Source organism: Dendrobates tinctorius, unplaced genomic scaffold (genome assembly GCF_039654945.1).
Source record: "Dendrobates tinctorius isolate UK_male_01 unplaced genomic scaffold, ASM3965494v1 ptg000037l, whole genome shotgun sequence".
Taxonomy (NCBI): domain Eukaryota; kingdom Metazoa; phylum Chordata; class Amphibia; order Anura; family Dendrobatidae; genus Dendrobates; species Dendrobates tinctorius.
In genome coordinates, this window is record NW_027361705.1 from 23,582,611 (window position 1) to 23,603,336 (window position 20,726).

The window sequence follows — 20,726 nt, forward strand, 5'->3', positions numbered from 1 at the left end:
TGGGCTGCTTGCTTTCATTTTGATAAAATCCCTGTTTTCTCTGCTGCAGATCTAGCAGTTCTCTGAATGCTGAGCTCTGTTTAACCCTGCCCACACCTCTGGCAGCTTTCTGTGTACACTGCATAGGCAAAAAACGGCCAATTTGTGTTGTGGGCTGGGTTAGACAGAGCTCATGAGTACTGAGGAAGACTTAGCAGCAAGTTTACTAGTCCTCTAATGATGATCAAATAGTTATATTAAACCTACACTATGCAGCCCAGTAAGTGATGCTGGAATCAGGGTCAGTACATGAAAACTGGATTCAGCACACTGATGAAAAACAGTTAGTTTTTATTTTCTTCGCAAAAAAAACAAACAACAAGTAACGGACATCTGAATGAGGCTTAAAGGGGTTGCCCACTACTAGGTCAACCCCTTCTTAAAGGGAATCTGTCCCCCCTTTTTTGAGATATCATATAATGATATCATTCAATTGTGTGTCACATAAGGATTCTCTTAGTACTTTTGCTTCCCCCTGACCCCGCACCTTTCATGCATAAATACCTTGTTTATATCGGTTCAGATGTATGTAAACTGCCGCTGTCTGGTCCGCTGGGCGGGGCTTATTCACCTGCTCCCCCCCGCCTCCCTGTCTTGCTCTACACATTTCTTCTTGTGTAGAGCAAGACAGGAGGGGAGGAGCAGTTGAATAAGCCCCGCCCAGCGGACCAGACCGTGGCAGCTTACATACATCTGAACCGATATAAGCAAGGTATTTATGCATGAAAGGTGCGGGGTCAGGGGGAAGCAAAAGTACAAAGAGAATCCTTATGTGACACACAATTGAATGATGTCATTATATGATATCTCAAAAAAGGGGGGACAGATTCCCTTTAACTAAATGTTCTGCCCTAATAAAATAATAAAACCTATACTCCCCTCCCGTGCCCGCACCATTCCCGCGGTGTCTGCACTTCCTCTCCCCGGCGCTCTTGTGCGGTGTGACACGTGATGCCTGGCACCCAATCAGTGCTGGCGTCACTGTCTCCACCTTCGGACAAACTGAACATGAAGAGGAAGTCCGGGATCAGCCGATCTGACTTCCTCTTCATGTTCAGTTTGTCCGAAGGCGGAGACAGTGACGCCAGCACTGATTGGGTGCCAGGCATCACGTGTCACAACAACGCATCATAGTCCCGGGACCGCGAGAGTTGAACCTGCAGGAACATCCGGCACGGGAAGAGAGTATAGGCTTTATTATTTTATCAGGGCCCAACATTTAGTTTAAGAAGGGGTTGTCCTAGCAGTGGAATACCAATGTAATCACGATCAGCCCAGGTGTGGAGTCCATTGACAGAATATGATTCCTGTACATCGCCTGTACGTTCTGTGGATCAATTTTCACATAGACCTGTTCATGTTTATGGAGCAGTCACTCCAGCAATTTCCTACCTCGGCCTATTCCCCGGGCCATTTACCTTGGGATTACAAATGGCAGCTTTGCTTGGCATTGATCACATGGCGATCGCCCGCCTAGAGACGTAAAGAAGCCTTTCCAGTGTGATTACATATATGGCCGTTGCTGTGCGATTTTGCTCACGTGCCTCCATTCCTTTGCTCCTAGCAGCCTTGTAATGACAGCAGGAGTAGCTTGTTTGCAGTCCATCTTGTCGGCGCTGAGTTACGTCTTCCCATTTGAGGTCCGGGCCAGCAGCGCTCGCACTTTTTCCATCTGCTCGTGCTTGCGCTGTGTGTTGCCCTCGGTCTCGTACTTTCCCAGCACTCTTGTTGCTATACTTAGTCCGCGCCGTAGATAACATAGAGTTTCCCAGAGAGCCTTCTCCTGGACGTGTGATGGAAAGTACAAAGAGACTCCTCTGACCTCGGCTGAAGTCATTTCCTGGTAGAGAACGACTTATTTTTGTTTAATATTTTATGTTCTTAATCATTTCCAGTTTTGGATTTTAGTATTTTTTGCAGCTGTTGTTTACTTTGGTGGGGTTATCTCTGCTGATTTGGGAGGCCCCGCTACTTAGAAACAAACTCATGTTCTAAAATGCCGAGTATCTGCGACTGGTGAAATCATAACTATTAGCTTCCCATTCATCTGTGATCGTGGGGGTCCAAAGGCTGGAACTGGCTTTACAAAATTGCAAGGTTTTATTTTTCTCAAGAAACAGATTTCTGCACCCTTACTGAGAATTAACTAAAGCATCAAGTGATTTCCATCTTACAAAAACCGCTCCCCATCTCCTCCCCAGATTTGCAGTTCAGCCCTATTTATTTTAAAGGGAATCTGTCACCAAGTTTTTGCTGCCCTATCTTAGAGAAGCATAATGTAGGGACAGAAACACTGATTCTAGCAATGTATCATTTACTGGGCTGCTTGCTGCATTTCTAATAAAAAATCCCTGTTTTCTGTGCTGTAGATCCAGCAGTTCTCTGAATGCTGAGCTCTGTATAACCTCGCCCACACCACTGGTTGGTAGCTTTCTGTGTACACTGTGCATAGGCAGAAAGCTACCAATCAGTGGTCAGTGCGGGGTTATACAGAAGTCATGAATATAGAGCAGGTTACTAGTCATCTGACATTAGCTTGTGCGTCTGCATGGCTATGATGTCACGTGCTTCTTACATGCAGAAATCAGCTGTCGGCATCAGAACAGGACGCCGCGCTGCGAGGGAATGAAGGGAAGGTGAGTAGAATCGTTTTTTTATGAGTGAGGCGTGACGGGGGCCATATATACCAGGATGGGGGACATATTTACCTGGAGGGGCCCAGGATGGTGGACTTAGTACAGAATTGGGGAACAGTAGATCCCCCATGGTATAGGTTGTGGTTCATAAGGTCTGATGGTGTAGTGGTTATAGCTGATAATGGCAGACAGTCTGGCTGGTGGAGGTCCTATACCATAAGAGGCTTATTTAGGTCATAATATGAACAGATATCGTTATGCAGAGGACATTTTAATAACACTCTTACTTTTAAAGGGCCCCGTGTGGTGATGTGCTGCAGAAGACAGGAGAATAGGGAATCTGGAGAGATGAGCTATGGATGTGAAAAGTCGTCTCAACAAGATGGAGAGGAAAAGACTCAATAAGAGAAAAGATCACCTATAAGAAGATACCTGGATGTAAATGTTCACTATTGACACTGATTGCGTCTCATCAGTACGGTGGTTCCTGTATGGGGCCACAGTCTAACAACTCCCAGCATCTCCTACCACTGCTAAGGACATACTGAGAGTTGTAGGTTCATGAGATACAAATATATATGGGCCTGACTTAGATTGGAGGAGGCTGGGTTTTTTATAAAGCTGGAAATTTGCATCACCTGGCCTTTCCTAACCATAATAGAGAACAAGCCATAATTGGCTTCTTTATATAGCGCCACAGCGCTCTACAGATGACACCGCCCCCATTGGGGCTCACAATCTAAATCAATGATACAACAAAGTATGCTCTGAGATGTTCGTCGGTCCCCAGCGATGGCTCTATTCTCCATCTTCTCTTTAATGTACAATATGATTTTCTATACAGGCAGTAACTTGGTCTTTCCAGGCTACTGGAAGACATAGCAAGCTCCTATACTGGCTGGACATCTTCTCTGACACACTCAGAATTGAAAAGTTTATCGCTCTAAGGTCATGATGGGGTCGACCACTTCTTCAGACCTTGTATTCTGTTGAAGGAATCTAAAGACTTTCCTACCTGGCTAAGTAACCAAACCAATATAAGATAAGATTTTTGTAATTTAATCTTAGAGCAGAAGAATGTGGGAAAAGAGAGCCTGATTCGAGAGATATGTCACTTACTAGTCTGTATGTTGTAATACAATCAGTGTTTTATCAGCAAGAGATTATCACTAAAGGACTAGATATCACCTGCAAGTCCAGCTAGTCTGTGTAACCTCACCCCCACCACTGATTGGCAGCTTTTTGTGTACAGTCTCAGCCTGCTGCTGTCATGGTTTGAACAAGGTTTTTGCCCTGCACTCACAGGGATAAGTGTTCGTGGCCTCTTTCTGGATCTGGGAAGGGTATTTATACTCACTCTTTACCAGGGTTCTCTGTCAGCTATACTGTTGTTCTGGTGTGTCTGACCCCTGGTGTGCGTATGTGGCGCCCCTGAGGCTCAGTCGCCACAGAGGTACTGCACCTCCTCCTGAGGTGTGGTGCCCCACCATCCAGGTAAGGTGGAAGCACCTGACCACACTCCAACACCTGCACTCCACACCACAAAGTAGTGTAGCAAAGCACCTTCGGCGGCTCCCTGCTTGGAGTATAGCAAAGCACCCATTGGTGGCTCCCTGCTTGGAACACGAAACGTGCTGGGAGGTGGGTGGAGTTTAGTTCGCACCAAAAGAGCGGGAAGAGTTGAGTCAATCAGTCTTTCATTCAGTCAGTGAGTGAAGATGTAGAAGGACAGAGTGTGAGATAGAGAAGATCCCCGGGAGAGGGATGGAAGAAGGAAGTGCTGCAGCAGGCCACAGTGATCTGGGTCTGCTGGCACAGGAAAGAGACAGAGAAAGGAAGCTTGATTCTCCATTGGGAAGAAGGATTAGCACGGAATGTGAGGAGAATAAGAGAACAAGGACCAGGATTAGAGGAGAACCCTTTTCAAGTTCTAAGCGCATGGCCGGGGTCCGGTCCCCGAGGTTGTACGGATACTAATGGTCCTGCAGCAGACACTGAAGGAATAGAAGTAGTGACCACTTTATTCCCACACAAGACTTGGGGGCACAACAGCAACTGAATAGTGAGCCGGGACTTAGTAGCAAGGAGTCCCCGAAGCAGGCTACAGCTGTCTGCCGTACAAGTAGAGTTTATAGGAACATCTGACAGGAGGCACTCCAGTGTAAATCAATACTAGGAGTACTTCACTCAAAGGCGCTATAAGAGGAGACGTTCAGAAAAGGCACATATGTTGGCGGAGTGATGGAAAGGAGTATTCCATCTGGCCTGGAGGTTGACTGAGTCCCTAACCCGGAGGACACGGCATGGATGCGGGCACCTGTACCTGCAACAGACTGAGTAAAGCTTTGGAACTACATGCCCTGGTGTCCTCCACTTATTCCGGCGCCAACCTGCCCAGCACTGCTACATCCCTTGCGCCTGACACTACACCATCTACGTGTCACTTCAACTACACTGCCCTGGGACTTCAGCCCTGCCTGTGGAGGGCTATAACATCACTGCTGCACCACACTATCTGTCCCAGAGGATCTGTCTGCAGCGTCGGCTTACATCTCTATTGCCGAATACCACAGGAGGCGTCACGAATCACTTATAAACTTTCACTACCATAAGCACACTGAAACAACCCCTTTTACAATGGAGCCCCAGGGCCACGGACTGGGTCACCACTGCCGTGACAACCCCCGTTGAGAAGATCAACCGGCCCGGTACCGAGTACCCCATGGCCCTGGTGAGTGAGGGCGCTCCACGTGTATTCTGAGTTGCTTGTTTGCTTCCCGTGTATGACCCGGTCTGTTCCCTCACTGTACTCCGTCTCTCATTTTGGTACTATTGTCTTTTCTGGTTCTGACCTCTTGGCTTGGCTATCGTTACTCCGTTACAGTTTGTCCCTATTGTACCGTCTATTGCCCGTTCTGGTTTTCTGATCTATTGCTACGTCCTGACAATCCATTCTGTCTAACCCTTTGGTACTGTATTGCTATCTTGTGCTTTGACCCCGGCTTCATCTGGTTTCTGTCTCTGTCTATGCCCCTTGGTAACATTGTCCTGTAGTTATCTTTATAGGAGTCTCCCTGCATCTCCTAGCTCTGTGGAGCTTAGGCCACACCCCCAGCAGTCACGTGCTTCAGGTCCTGATACTCTGAAGCACGCATCATCACCGCTGCTGCCCTGCTCCACAGGTATCTTTGAGCACTGTTTTTGTACTCAGGACACACCCACTGGCTCAGTGAGCAAGTGCAGTGCGGGGTTCCTGACAGCCGCCAATCAGTAGTGTGGGCAGGGTTATACACAGCTCAGCATTTTGAGCACTTGTACATCTACATTAGAGAAAACAGGGATCAAGTAGCCCAGTAAGTGATACATTGCTGGAATCAGGGTCTCAGCCCTATATAATGCTGCTGTCAGATTACATAAAAAAAACCTGCTGGCAGCTTCTCCTTAAGCATGGATCTTTCTCCTCCCACTACCCATCTACATTTTTCTACTGTCAGAGCACTGCGGTTCCCACGCTGTCATACCGATGACTGTGTGAGCCGGGAGTGGTGATTGGTGGCAAAAAGGTTGCAGCCGAGCAATGAACTCCGGTGACCTCAATGACGTCAGCGTTGGCAGCTTCAGAACTTTCTCATGAGTGCTGATGTCAGTGAGGTCACCAGAGTTCATCGACTATGAACTTCGTTTGCCTTATTGACGTAGGTGCTGCAGCTGAGAATTCAGGCTCAGGTCATGGATTCGTGGCTGATTGGTCGCATCATGCCACTTCTCAGCCATGAGTTCCAGATGTCGCAGAGTTGGAACGCAGAGTGAGACATACATCGCCAGACAGGTGAGGAATATGGTTTTCTTTATTTTTAATTTTGGTAAATAAATGGGTAAAAGAGGGTGTCGAGTTTTATTTCAAATAAAGGACTTTATTCTGGCTGTGTCTGTATAACAATATGACTATGAGGTTGGTAATGGTGATGTCTTATAGGCACTTCTCCATTACAAACCCCTGGCCTTGATGTCAGCTGACATTACAAAGCTAACATCAACCCCACAAATATTGCATCACTTGCCACCGCACCAGGACAAGTGGGAAGTGCAAGGCAAAGAGTCAGAATTGGCGCATCTTATGAATGTGCCAAGTCTCTGGGAATCTTTAGGACTATTGGTCCATTCCCAGAATATTAACATCAGTCCCCAGCCATCAGCTTTCCCTCTGCTGGTTATGAAAATTACAGGGGACCCCACACCGTCTTTTTTCATTCACCTCCAGGTGTTCAAGCAGCTGGAAACTCCAGTAACCTTAAAATGTCCCTCATAGTTTCCCATGAGGTTTCTGGGCCTCGCAGCTGCCAGGAGACCGTGAGACCTGGTGTCTGTGAACTTAGGTAACTTTAAACGTTACCAGAGACATGTGGTTTCAAGGAAGCTCAAGTGTTAGAATTATGAATGCCGGAGTACCAAGTGCCAGACTCACAGTCGTTCGTCATTGTTCAAAAATAAATAAAAAAAACAGTGTGGGGTCCCCTGTAATTTTCATAACCAGCCGAGGGAAAGTCAGCAGCTGGGGCTGATGTTAATAATCTGGGAACGGGCCAATATCCCTAAAGGTTCCCAGGCTATTACTATCTGCTCACAGACAGAATATTGTCATATTGTAATAAAGACATAGCCAGAATAAACTCCTTTATATTAAATAAAACTCCCCACCCTCTTTTACCTATTTATTTACAAAAACTAAAAATGAAAAAAACATTCCTCACCTGTCCATCGATGTATGTCCCATTATGCGCTCCAACTCTGCTACATCTGGATTTCATGGCTGAGCAGTGGCATGGTGCGACCGCTCAGCCATGAATCCATGAGACGCCGAGTTGAGCCTGAGAACTCAACCACATCGCCCAGAGATGACGACAATAAGTGAGCAGAGTTCAAAGTTGATGAATTCCGGTGACCTCACTGATGTCAGCACTCATGAGAAAGTTGTCACGCTGCCATCCACGATAACGCTGGCAGCTGAGGACTGCAGGACGCAGCTGTCGGTTTTGCCTACACAGGTTAGCAAAAAAAGAGGGGACCCCAAACCATTTTTTATTTATTTATTGCACAGTCGCTGGCTGATGAATACTCTCATCATCGTATGCCTGCTCTCAATGCTATCAGCAAGATCAGGTGTAAGGTGATGACAGTAGTACTCTTATCACTTGATGTCCCTGACTGGTGGTAGCCTTTCCACCACTGATCACAGCTGCTTGCTCACACAATGTCAACTGTATGACAGCGTGGGAAATTCAGCGCTCTGACCAACGGTAACGAACTTACCGCCGATCAAAGGCGGTGTTTCTCGCTCTGTTCCACAGATGACAGCATGGGAAACACCTGATGTTCGGACCCCCCATTCAATTGAATGGGGTCCGGGTTTGAGATCGGGTGCCGTTCTGGTACCCAAACCAATCTTTTTTTCCCTAGTCAGCAGTTAAGTATAACATTAAGATCAGGAAACTTAGTTTAGTGGAGCCATTCCAGGACTGAATAAAAAAAATGCTGGAGTGGTACTTTAATTCAAGGGCGTATCTCATATATATTATCCTAAAAATATGATCTGACCAAAGAGGTTCTATTTTTTTAATCTGAGTGTTTCCTCTATTCATTTTGTTCTTGGATGACGAGGACTAAAACAGCCTGTGCACACAACATCTTTTTTCAGGCGGGTCAACTACAAACCACAACAAAACAAAACAAAAACCACCTGAAAAAGCACTAGTACCGTAAATACTCAAAAGAATGAACATACACATTTTTATGTAAGAATGACTTGCTGTTCATAAGTTCAGACTTTTTAGTTTCTTTATTCAAACATGCCAAATGGAGAAAAGCATTGAGAAGATTTTTCATAAGGCTTTTTCCCCACTGAAAACACTCTATACTTTACAGTACATGTGAATGGAGGACTAAAAAGATGCCTGGATATCTTTTTTGCTAAAATAAAAAAAAATTAAAAAAAGCCAGGAACCAAAAACATCGAAAAGCACTTATGAAATGACCACAAACACCAAAAAAGACACTTCAGAAAAGAAAGATGCCGGCGTTTCCCGATGTATCTCCCTCTCGTAAAGCTTGGCGGGTTTGCCCTCCTGGAAAAGACGTCTTGTGCACATAGCCTAAGAGGAAAACTAATCTGTCATCTGAAACATTCAAAGGATTTTCCAGGGAGGGGGACTTGCTTAAGTAGTCACACCATGCTAAGAAGGGCCGGCAAGGAGCCGCTCCCCATCACTCATGTATAATCCCCCTGCTCTAGTAGTGGATGCATAATAGGAGTTGTAGCCCCAAAACATATTGATGAGATGATACTTTTGTTTTATGAAGGATCTGATAAGTGAACGGGAGATCATTCGCTTTTTTTTTTTCCATTTCGTGCCCTGCTGCTCTCGGGAAGGCGAGGACTGGCTGTCTATACGCTTTTCTGCTCCGTTCGTTTAACAATTAGTGGAAAAACTTTTAGAGATCTTGATCTCAGTAGGCTTTTTTTTGGAATTGTGTCAGGAACAGGCGTTGATTTGGCTCCGAAAACTAGAAAGTTAAGTGTGTGAGACAGAAATCCAGGGTGGGGGTGAAGGAGATTGTCTGCCTTTATACTTGGGACATTAAGCAACAATTTGCTAGAGATGGTTGTGCTTTGCAACCCCCTCTAGGCAAGAGAAGAAGCTGCTCCCCCCAACGCTTCCTTTCTCTGGCAGCCACCTAAGAAACAATAAACAGCCAGCCACTATATGCCTTAAAAGGCCGCACATCAGGGACCAGGCTGTGCTTTCACATGAGAAGAATCCGGCCAAGCTGGGAGCAGACTGCACGGATCCTTATAAGGCCAAACTCCCAAACGCGCAAGAAGCACTGCGCGACTAGTCAGAAGTGGTCAGATCAGCTTGACAGTGCACCACCTAGTGGTGTAGTCTGAGACTACAACCCACTGTTGATCAAGATTTACAGTCTATTGGATTTTTTGGAACCTCCTTGTAATCATTTTATCTATCCATTTGACATTAAATTCCAATAAAATATTACTTCCGTTTTGCAAGATTATTTATCTACAACGTGGCACCAACCTATTCGGCAGCACTGTATGGATTGTTGCCGATCACAATCATCTCCATCTTTATTGCGGCTAACATTTATACTACCGTTCAAAAGTTTGGGGGTCACCCAGACAATTTTGTGTTTTCCATGAAAAGTCATACTTTTATTAATCAAATGAGTTGGAAAATGAATTTAAAATCTAGTCCAGACATTGACGAGGCTCGAAAAAAAGATTTTTTTTATTTGAAATAATTTTCTCCTACAAACTTTGCTTTCATGAAAGAATTCTCCCTTTGCAACAAATACAGCATTGCAGACCTTTGGCATTCTAGCAGTTAATTTGCTGACGTAATCTGGATAAATTTCACCCCATGCTTCCAGAAGCCCCTCCCACAAGTTGGTTTGGCTTGATGGGCACTTTTTGCGAACCATACGGTCAAGCTGCTCCCACAACAGCTCAATGGGGTTGAGATCTGGTGACTGCGATGGCCACTCCTTTACAGATAGAAGGTGTGCTTTGGGTCATTGTCCTGTTCTAGGATGAAATTTGCTCCCATCAAGCGCTGTCCACAGGGTATGGCATGGCATTGCAAAATGGAGTGATAGCCTTCCTTATTCAAAATCCCTTTTACCTTGTACAAATCTCCCACTTTAGCAGCACCAAGGCAACCCCAGACCATCACATTACCTCCACCATGCTTGACAGATGGCGTCTGGCACTTTTCCAGCATCGTTTCTGTTTTGCTGCGTCTCACAAATGAATGTTCTTCTGTGTGATCCAAACACCTCAAACTTGGATTCGTCTGTCCATAACACATTTTTCCAATCTTCCTCTGTCCAATTTCTGTGTGCTTTTGCCCATATTAATCTTTTCCTTTTATTAGCCAGTCTCAGATATGGCTTTTTCTTTGCCACTCTGCCCTGAAGGCCAGCATCCCGGAGTCGCCTCTTCACTGTAGACGTTGACACAGGTGATTGAGTGTACTATTTAATGAAGCTGCCAGTCGGGGAAGTGTGAGGCTTCGATTTCTCAAACTGCAGACTCTAATGTACTTGTCTTGTTGCTCAGTTGTGCAGCGTGGCCTCCCACTTCTCTTTCTACTCTGGTTAAAGATTGTGCTCTCCTCTGAAAGGAATAGTACACACCGTTGTAGGAAATCTTCAGTTTCTTGGCAATTTCTAGCATGGAATAGCCTTCATTTCTAAGAACAAGAATAGACTGTAGAGTTTCACATGAAAGTTTTATTTTCTGGCCATTTTGCGAGTTTACTCGAACGAACAAATATAATGCTCCAGATTCTCAACTAGCTCAAAGGAAGGTCAGGTTTATAGCTTTCTAATCAGCCAAACTGTTTTCAGCTGTGCTAACATACTTGCACAAGGGTTTTCCAGGGTATTCTAACCATCCATTAGCCTTCTTACACAGTTAGCAAACACAAAGTACCATAAGAACACTGGAATGATGGCTGTTGGAAATGGGCCTCTATACACCTATGAAGATATTGCATTACAAACCAGACATTTGCAGCTAGAATAGTCATTTGCCACATTAACAATGTATAGAGTGTATTTCTGAATCATTTAGTGTTAGCTTCATTGGAAAAAACTACACTCACTGGCCACTTTATTAGGTACACCTGTCCAACTGTGTGTTAAGACTTAATTTCTAATCAGCCAATCACATGGCGGCAACTCAGTGCATTTAGGCATGTAGACATGGTCAAGACAATCTCCTGCAGTTCAAACCGAGCATCAGTATGGGGAAGAAAGGTGATTTGAGTGCCTTTGAACGTGGCATGATTGTTGGTGCCAGAAGGGCTGGTCTGGGTATTTCAGAAACTGCTGATCTACTGGGATTTTCACGCACAACCATCTCTAGGGTTTACAGAGAATGGTCCGAAAAAGAAAAAAAATCCAGTGAGCGGCAGTTCTGTGGCCGGAAATGCCTTGTTGATGCCAGAGGTCAGAGGAGAATGGGCATACTGGTTCGAGCTGATAGAAAGGCAACAGTGACTCAAATTGCCACCCGTTACAACCAAGGTAGGCAGAAGAGCATCTCTGAACGCACAGTGCGTCGAACTTTGAGGCAGATGGGCTACAGCAGCAGAAGACCACACTGGGTACCACTCCTCTCAGCTAAGAACAGGCATCTGATGGCTACTTTCAGCAGGATAATGCGCCATGTCATAAAGCTCGAATCATCTCAGATTGGTTTCTTGAACATGACAATGAGTTCACTGTACTCAAATGGCCTCCTCAGTCACCAGATCTCAATCCAATAGAGCATCTTTGGGATGTGGTGGAACGGGAGATTCGCATCAGGGATGTGCAGCCGACAAATCTGCGCCAACTGTGTGATGCCATCATGTCAATATGGTCCAAAATCTCTGAGGAATGCTTCCAGCACCTTGTTGAATCTCTGCCACGAAGAATTGAGGCAGTTCTGAAGGCAAAAGGGGGTCCAACCCGTTACTAGCATGGTGTACCTAATAAAGTGGCCAGTGAGTGTATGCTTTTCTTTCAAAAATAAGGAAATTTAAAAGTGACCCTAAACTTTTGAACGGTAGTGTATGTTCTTTTCTTAGATATGTCAGTACATTTTTGGAACGCAGGGAAAAGTCTTTGCAAATACTGGGAAGAAGAACAAAAAAATTCCTTGTCGATTTGAACCTAGGATATTAACGCTGCTTGAGCATCTTGATAGTCACTTTATGGGTAATCTCAGGTGTGACATGTCGCTGGAGAACAGTGCTGCCAACCATCCAGGAATGCATGGACAGTCCTTAAAAGAAATATGAAAATTTTTTCCTTTCGGTAAAAAAATTATATTTTGTTTGAAGCTGGAGAAACTTGTACAGAATATTTTCACAGTGTTAGGACTCATGCACATGATCAGTTTTCTCATACAAGTGCTATCGTGGTTTTCTGGGATAGCACTCGTACTTATGATATTCTATGGGGCTATGCACATGTCCGATCTTTTCCTCAAATCGAGTGGTCCTCGGAAATTTTTGAGCCATATCCAATATTGATTCAAGTGCCGGATCAAAATCATCAATGCAAGCCTATGGGTCCAATTTTCACAGACAGACAGAATGGAGAAGGTTTAGAAGTTTGGGGGTTTTTTTAACGCCGTTTGAGAAAACCTGATGCCACTCTTATCAAAGTCTGATCAGAATAATTGGACCGTTTTTCTCAGATAAGGAGAAAACGGTCTTGTGACCCTACCCTCATAATCATCCTGTTACAGGTCACAGTGAATGATGCTGGTGCCTCCATATCATAATTATGATTTTACAATGTGTCTATAAAAATGTTATCTGTCTGTAATTTTTTAATAAGCTGTCCAGAAAAAAATCCCAGTTGAAAACCCTGCTGGAGAATATTTAGAATTAGGCTGGGGTCACACTGCGTTATGGATGTCCGTTAGACGGACTGCGTTACACCGCGGCATAGCGCGATGTAACACAGTCTGTTAACGCTGCCATTCCCTCCCATCATTGGGCGCATCGCTAACGCATGCCATAATCGGCATGCGCTAGCGATGTGCCGTCATTCTGTGACGGCGTCCGATTCTCCGTCACCGCTAGCGCAGATGAAGCATCTGCGCTAGCGGTATAGCATAACGCGATCGTGTTATGCTATAGCGTTAACGCAGTCTGTCAATGCTATGCGTTGAATGGACTGCTTTAACGCAGTGTGACCCTAGCTTTATACTGATATTATCCCTTTCTAGAATGTAGCATAACTGCTTACATTCATGGGTTGACTTACGCTCTGCTTGTTTCCCCCATCATTTTATGTTCCTTTCAGACACTCATTACTGTGTTGCTCTCCAGCCTATCAGCGAAAAAAACTGCCTCTGTAACAGCCAAATACCGTATTTCTCATTTTGACTCATCCGTCCAGATCACATGCAGCTATTCTTCTGCACTTTAGTTCATATGTTATAGGGCATAGTTTATTCCCAGAGTCATGCTTCCATTTCAAAGGTATGGTTTTTGGCCACAATTTTTCCATGAAGACCACTTGAAGCCAAACTTCTCAGTAGGTGGTTGTAGCTGGGTCTCACTGGTTGTTGCCAATTTTGAGTTGATGGCACTGCTGGGCATCTTCCAATTTCAAAAGGAAGTAAGGATGATATGTCTTCCATCTGCTGCAATAAGTTTCCTTGGCCAACCACTGTGTCTACAGTTTTCACTGTTGTCCATTTCTTTATGCGCTCATTGCTGAGAAATACAGGCAGATATTTATTCATCATGTAATACCATCAGGGAGGCGGCTGATTGGCTCCAAATATATTCTGCATGAGGACAATCCCCCATACCTACAGCCAATGTCATTAAGAACTATCTTCAGCATAAAAAAGCTCAATTAAGTGATGATATGGCCCCACAGAGTCCTGATATCACTATCATCCAGCCTGTCTGGGATTAGATGAAGAGACAGCACAAGCAATATCCACAGAAGATCTGTTGTTAGTTCTCCAATATGTTTGGAACAACCTCCCTGTACAGTTTCTTCAAAAACTGTGTGAGAGTGCATAGAGAAGAAGTGATGCTGTTTTGAAGGTAAATTTCACAGGGTTATCTACTGCGGCACTGAGAAGAAGTACTTCTCCTTCATTTTAAATATGTTTATTCCTTCTGGCAGAACAGGGGTTAATCGGCCATGTTGTAAATCCCTGTATTCACAGCTGAGCTCAGGTAGCCACTCCTTTCCCCTTTATAATCTGGTCTCTGTTACAAATCCTTGTCAGAGCTAGCATTTGCAGCATGGCTAACGGAGGGAGAGGTGTTCATATGAGGAGGAGAGTTGGAGGAGTTATCAGTGACTGTTGCCTGGTTTGTAAGTGTGGTAATTTCCTATCCTTCTCTGTTTTGGTTTATTCCCCTACCTCCATGCCCTAGTGCATTCCTCTTATATGTGAGTGAATATTTTATATGTCTGGAGTTTTCTGTTAACCCTTGTTTGTGTTGCCTTGTTTGATGGGTCGGTGTACTAAGGTGCACAGTAGTGCCCCTCTTCACTGGGTGAGGGAAGTGAACAGATGGACTAACTCAGGAGATAAGGCAAGGGTGGAGCCCTGGCATCTTCACCTTCAGAAGTATCCCGTGGAGTAGGGCGAGCTAGGGCGCCCCCTAGTGTTAGGGACAGGGAAGGAGCCCCGGGTCACCCAACTGCTGTGTCGTGACAGTAAAGAGTCATATCGCTTGATTTGATTTAGATTTATCTTTCAGTCATTCACTTTGAATTTTGTAAATTGATAAAAATAAACTAGTTAAGCTTCTATTTTTGAAATCATTAATACTTTGATGATGTTTTTCCACCCCCATCTAAAATTTTTGCATAACGCTATCCATATTTTCCGTGGATAAAACACATACCCATTATATATTGTAGGGTTGCTCACAAAGTAACAAAATCACCCATTGTTCTCTTTGACATGGCAGGTTATTCGTCAGTCTTTTCATCAGTATTTGTAAGACATAACCAGGAGTGGGTCCAAAATATGGAGGAGCTGCACATCTTACCTTTACAGTTTTCTATGTTTTTGCTCAGTCCTGATTATAGCTTACACTTGGGGAAAAAAAGTATTTAGACAGCCACCAATTGTGCAAGTTCTCCCACTTAAAAAGATGAGAGAGGCATGTAATTGACATCATAGGTAGACCACAGCTATGAGGCTGAGTTTAAACGTGGCGTTGTTTTCGCGTTTCCGCGGCGGTTTTAATCGCGCGATTTTGCCGCGAAAACGCGAAAACTAAGCATCCCATGCATTCCTATGGGATTCCGCAATGCTGTGCTAATGCTGCAGTTTTTACCGCGGCGGAATCGCTTCGCGGTAAAAACCGCAGCATGCTCATTAATTTGCGGAATCGCGGCGATCCCGCACCCATAGGAATGCATTGTTCCGCTTACTTCCCGCATGTGGCTGTGCACAACATGCGGAAAGTAAGCAGAACAATTGCGGATGGTACCCACGGTCCGGAGGAGAGGAGACTGTCCTCCGGGCTGTGGGTACCATATCCCTGTAAAAAAAAGAATTTAAAAATAAAAAATATTGTTATTCTCACCCTCCGACGTCCCGCGCAGCCTTCCCGCTTCTCTCCACGCTCCCGTTCCTAGTAATCCTTTGCAAAAATACCCGCGATGGCGTTCGTTCTCGCGGGATCGCGAAGTCTCGCAGTCTTTCGCGCGACGTCATCGCGAATTACCGCGAGACTTCGCGATCCCGCGAGAATGGACGTCATCGCGGGCATTTTCGCAAAGGATTACTGCGAACGGATGCGCGGGACGTCGGAGGGTAAGAATAACACCATTTTTTATTTTTTTTGCATTTTTTCTTTTACTACTGATGCTGCATAGGCGGCCTCAGTAGTAAAAAGTTGGTCACACTCGTCAAACACTATGTTTGACGAGTGTGACCAACCTGTCAATCAGTTCTCCAAGCGATGCTACAGATCGCTTGGAAACCGCTAGCATTTTGCAAGCTAAATACGCTTGCAAAATGCTAGTTTTTCCGCGGGAAAATCGCGGGAATTTAAAATGCGATTTTCCCGCGGACTGGAATTCCGGAATTCTCGCGGTAATTTCCGCGAGAGTTCCGGTACGTGTGCACTTAGCCTGAGAGTCAAAGTGAGAAAATAAATCCAGAAAATTATCTTGTCTGATCTGGCAATATTTATTTTTTTCAAATTATGGTGGAAAGTAAGTATTTGGTCATTAACAAAAGTTCATATCAATATTTTGTTATATATCCTTTGTTGGCAATGACAGAGGTCAAACGTTTTCTGTAAGTCTTCACAAGGTTGGCATACACTGTTGGTGGTATGTTGGCCCATTCCTCCATGCAGATCTCCTCTAGAGCAGTGATGTTTTGGGCCTGTTGCTGGGCAACATGGAATTTCAAATCCCTCCAAAGGTTTTCTAAGGGGTTGAGATCTGGAGACTTGCTGATGGAAGGAGGTTTGCGCTCAAAATCTCATGATACATGGCCCCATTCATTCTTTCATATACACGGATCAGTTGTCCTGGTCCCTTTGCAGAGAAACAGCCCCAAATCATGATGTTGCCACCCCCATGCTTCACAGTAGGTATGGTCTTCTTTGTATGCAACTCAGCATTCTGTCTCCTCCAAACACAAGTTTTGTTTCTACCAAACAATTCTACTTTGGTTTCATCAGACCATATGACATTCTCCCAATACTCTTCTGGATAATCCAAATGCTCTTTAGCAAGCTTCAGACGGGTCCGGACATGTACTGTCTTAAGCAGGGGGACATGTCTGGCACTGCAGGATCTGAGTCCCTGGTGGCGTAGTTTGTTACTGATGGTAGCTTTTGTTACGGCGGTGCCAGCTCTATGCAGGTCATTCACTAGGTCCCCTTGTGTGTTTCTGGGATTTTTGCTCACCGTTCTTGTGATCATTTTGACTCCACAGGGTGAGATCTTTCGGGAGATTATCAGTGGTCTTGTATGTCTTCCATTTTCTTATTATTGCTCCCTTAGTTGATTTCAAAACAACAAGCTGCTTGCCTATTGCAGATTCAGTCTTCCCATCCTGGTGCACGGCTATAATTTTGTTTCTGGTGTCCTTGAACAGCTCTTTGGTCTTCACCATAGTGGAGTTTGGAGTGTGACTGTTTGAGGTTGTGGACAGGTGTCTTTTACACTGATAACAAGTTCAAACAGGTGCCATTACTACAGGCAATGAGTGGAGGACAGAGGAGCCTCTTAAAAAAAAAGTTACAGGACTGTGATAGCCAGAAATCTTACATGTTTTAGGTGACCAAATACTTATTTTCCACCATAATTTGCAAAATAAATCTTGCCAAATCAGACGAGGTGATTTTCTGGATTTGTTTTGTCATTTTGACTCTCATAGTTGTGGTCTACCTACGATGTCAATTACAGGCATTTCATCTTTTTAAGTGGGAGAAGTTGCACAATTGGTGGCTGACTAAATACCGTATTTTTTTCCCCACTGTACAAATGATGATGTATATGTGCTGTGTGAAATAGGGCATACAAGTCTGTGCCTTCTGCTTGCTGTCCTTTCTTAATATTGGAATGGGTAAGAGATGCTTTGCAATTTCTTTTTTTTTGGCATAGGAAAAAGTTACGGATGGTAAAAACAGAGCACAACACAAAGACCAAACACATGAAAGTCTAATCCAGGGCACTGATAAAAAGTTCCTTTTTTTCCATGCACTGGTGATGGAGTGTCATGCAGAACTAACTATTCAGAAGTGCTTACAGATACAGGTGCATCTAAAAAAAAATTAGAATATCACCAAAAAGTTAATTTATTTAAATTCTTCAATACAAAAAGTGAAACTCATACATTATATAGAGTTATTACAAACAGAGTGATCTATTTCAAGTATTTATTTCTGTTAATGTTGATGATTATGGCTTACAGCCAATGAAAACCCAAAAGTCATTATCTCAGTATATTAGAATAACACCAGCTTCAAAAAATATTTTAAAATCTGAAATGTTGGCCTACTGAAATGTATGTTCAATAAATGAACTCAATACTTGATCGGAGTTCCATTTGCATCAATTACTGCATCAATGCAATGGTGATTAGCAAAATTAGGATTATTTAGTCTAGAAAAAAGACGACTGAGGGGCGATCTAATAACCATGTGTAAAGCTGGAGTCACACATAGCGACTTACCAGCGATACCGACACCGATATCAAGGTGTCAGGATCGCTGGTAAGTCGCTATGTGATCGCTGGTGAGCTGTCACACAGACAGCTTCACCAGCGATCAGCACAGCGATGCCGAGCGCCCGGCATCGCTTGCCATCCCTGTAAAAAATAGAATTAAAATAAAAAATATTGTTATTCTCACCTTCCGACATCCCGCGCAGCATTCCCGCCTCTCTCCATGCTCCCGGTCCCAGTAATCCTTTGCGAGAATGACCACGAGACGTCACGGTCTCGCGGGAGCGCGAAGTCTCGCGGTCATTCGTGCAAAGGATTACTGGGACCGGAGCGTGGAAAGAGGCGGGAATGCTGCGCGGGATGTCGGAAGGTGAGAATAACAATATTTTTTATTTTAATTCTATTTTTTACAGCTGATCGCTGGTCTCCCGCCTGTCACACGCAGCGATGTGTGCTGGCCAGCGGGAGACCAGCGACCAAAAAAAATGTCCAGAGGTTTCTTACAGATATCAACGATACCGGCAGGGGGGTCGCTCGCTGCTCGCTGATCGCTGTCACACACAGCGATCTCGCTGATGAGATTGCTGTTGTGTCACAAAAGTTGTGACTCGGCAGCGATATCACTAGCAAGATTGCTGTGTGTGACTCCCGCTTAAGTATATAAGGGGACAATACAAATATCTCTCCGAGGATCTGTTTATACCAAGGAACGTGACGGTCACAAGGGGGCATTCTCTGCGTCCTGAGGAGAGAAGGTTTTTCCACCAACATAGAAGAGGATTCTTTACTGTTAAGGCAGTGAGAATCTGGAGTTCCCTGCCTGAGGAGGTGGTGATGGCGAACTCAGTCGAATGGTTCAAGAGAGGCCTGGATGTCTTCCTGGAGCGTAACAATATTGTGTCTTACAGTTATTAGGTTCTTTAGAAGGACGTAGACCTGGGGATTTATACTGATGGAATATAGGCTGAACTTGATGAACAAATGTCTTTTCTTTGGCCTTGCTAACAATGTTACTATGTTACTATGTATGTTAATGCGGCGTGGCATGGAGGTGATCAGCCTATGCCACTGATAAGGTGTTATGGAAGCCCAGGTTGCTTTGATAAGAGAGAGAAACAGTCGCACTCAAGATAAGTCTTGTTTGGTCTTGCAGAGAGTGCTACAGTTTATTCAAAATTCACCACATACAAATAGAGTGATAATAAGGTACGAGCTTAATGAGGTACGAGGTAACATTTCGACCCTGTTCCAGGTCTTTATCAAACCTCACTTAAATGGTAGGAAAAAAGGACCAAGAGGCTGTATATAGAAAACAGAAGTCCCAGCGGGGACTTAAGGTTCTGTAGAGATGGCGCCTGCTGTTGTGGTGAGCAGGCGCCATCTCTACAGAACCTTAAGCCCCATCTGGGACTTCTGCTTTCTATATACAGCCTGTGTGGGTGCTCATATTGTATGTAGGGTGGCTATATGGGGACTTATTCTGTAAATAGGACTGTGTAAGCTCATACTGCATATAAGGGTGCTGTGTGTGGAATCATACTGTATATAGGAGGGCTGTGTGGGGTTTTATACTGCATTTAGGAGGGGTGTCAGCATACTTAATTTTGCTCAATATTAAGTGATACAATTACTATTATTATAAAATAAGAATTGTGACGACACAGTTTTTAATCTTAATTATTCAGATGTCTATGTTCAGTAGGCCAGGAGACATAGACTGTTGTCTGAAGTTGACTATTGAACTTATGTGTTTTTCTTCGATTGGTCAAGAAACATGGAATATTGTCATATGAGATTGAATGTTGGCACTAGAATTGATGTTTGTGAAATTGCTGAATGACTGCTGTTTACCTCTTATTTCAACTCCTACAGGTCATTGTAGGCTATCTTTGAAAAGCAAGGATACAGTGTCATTGAACATTCGATGTTTGCTAATATGTTGATTACACATTGTACCAGGCCATACAGTTTGTTGACCTTCAAATTGGAGAAGGACGAACTATGCAGATTGATTAAATACTTAAACCATGAGCATTAAACTCATCCCACCTTCCCCCTTACCTGTGGATGATGACTTGAACCTCAGATGTGGGTATAAAAAGGGATTTGTATTCCTCTGCAAAGAAAAAGGAAAAGACTCTACAAAAACATAGCCAGGACACCCTGACTCAGAAAAGAAGACTCTCTCTACAGAACTACAGCCAAGGCACCATGGCATCATCAAGGGGAACTCAGATTTGACATTCATTCTACAGGATGCCAGCTTAAAGAACCTTGGTCCTAACTGGATGATTACAGATCTGCTCCAT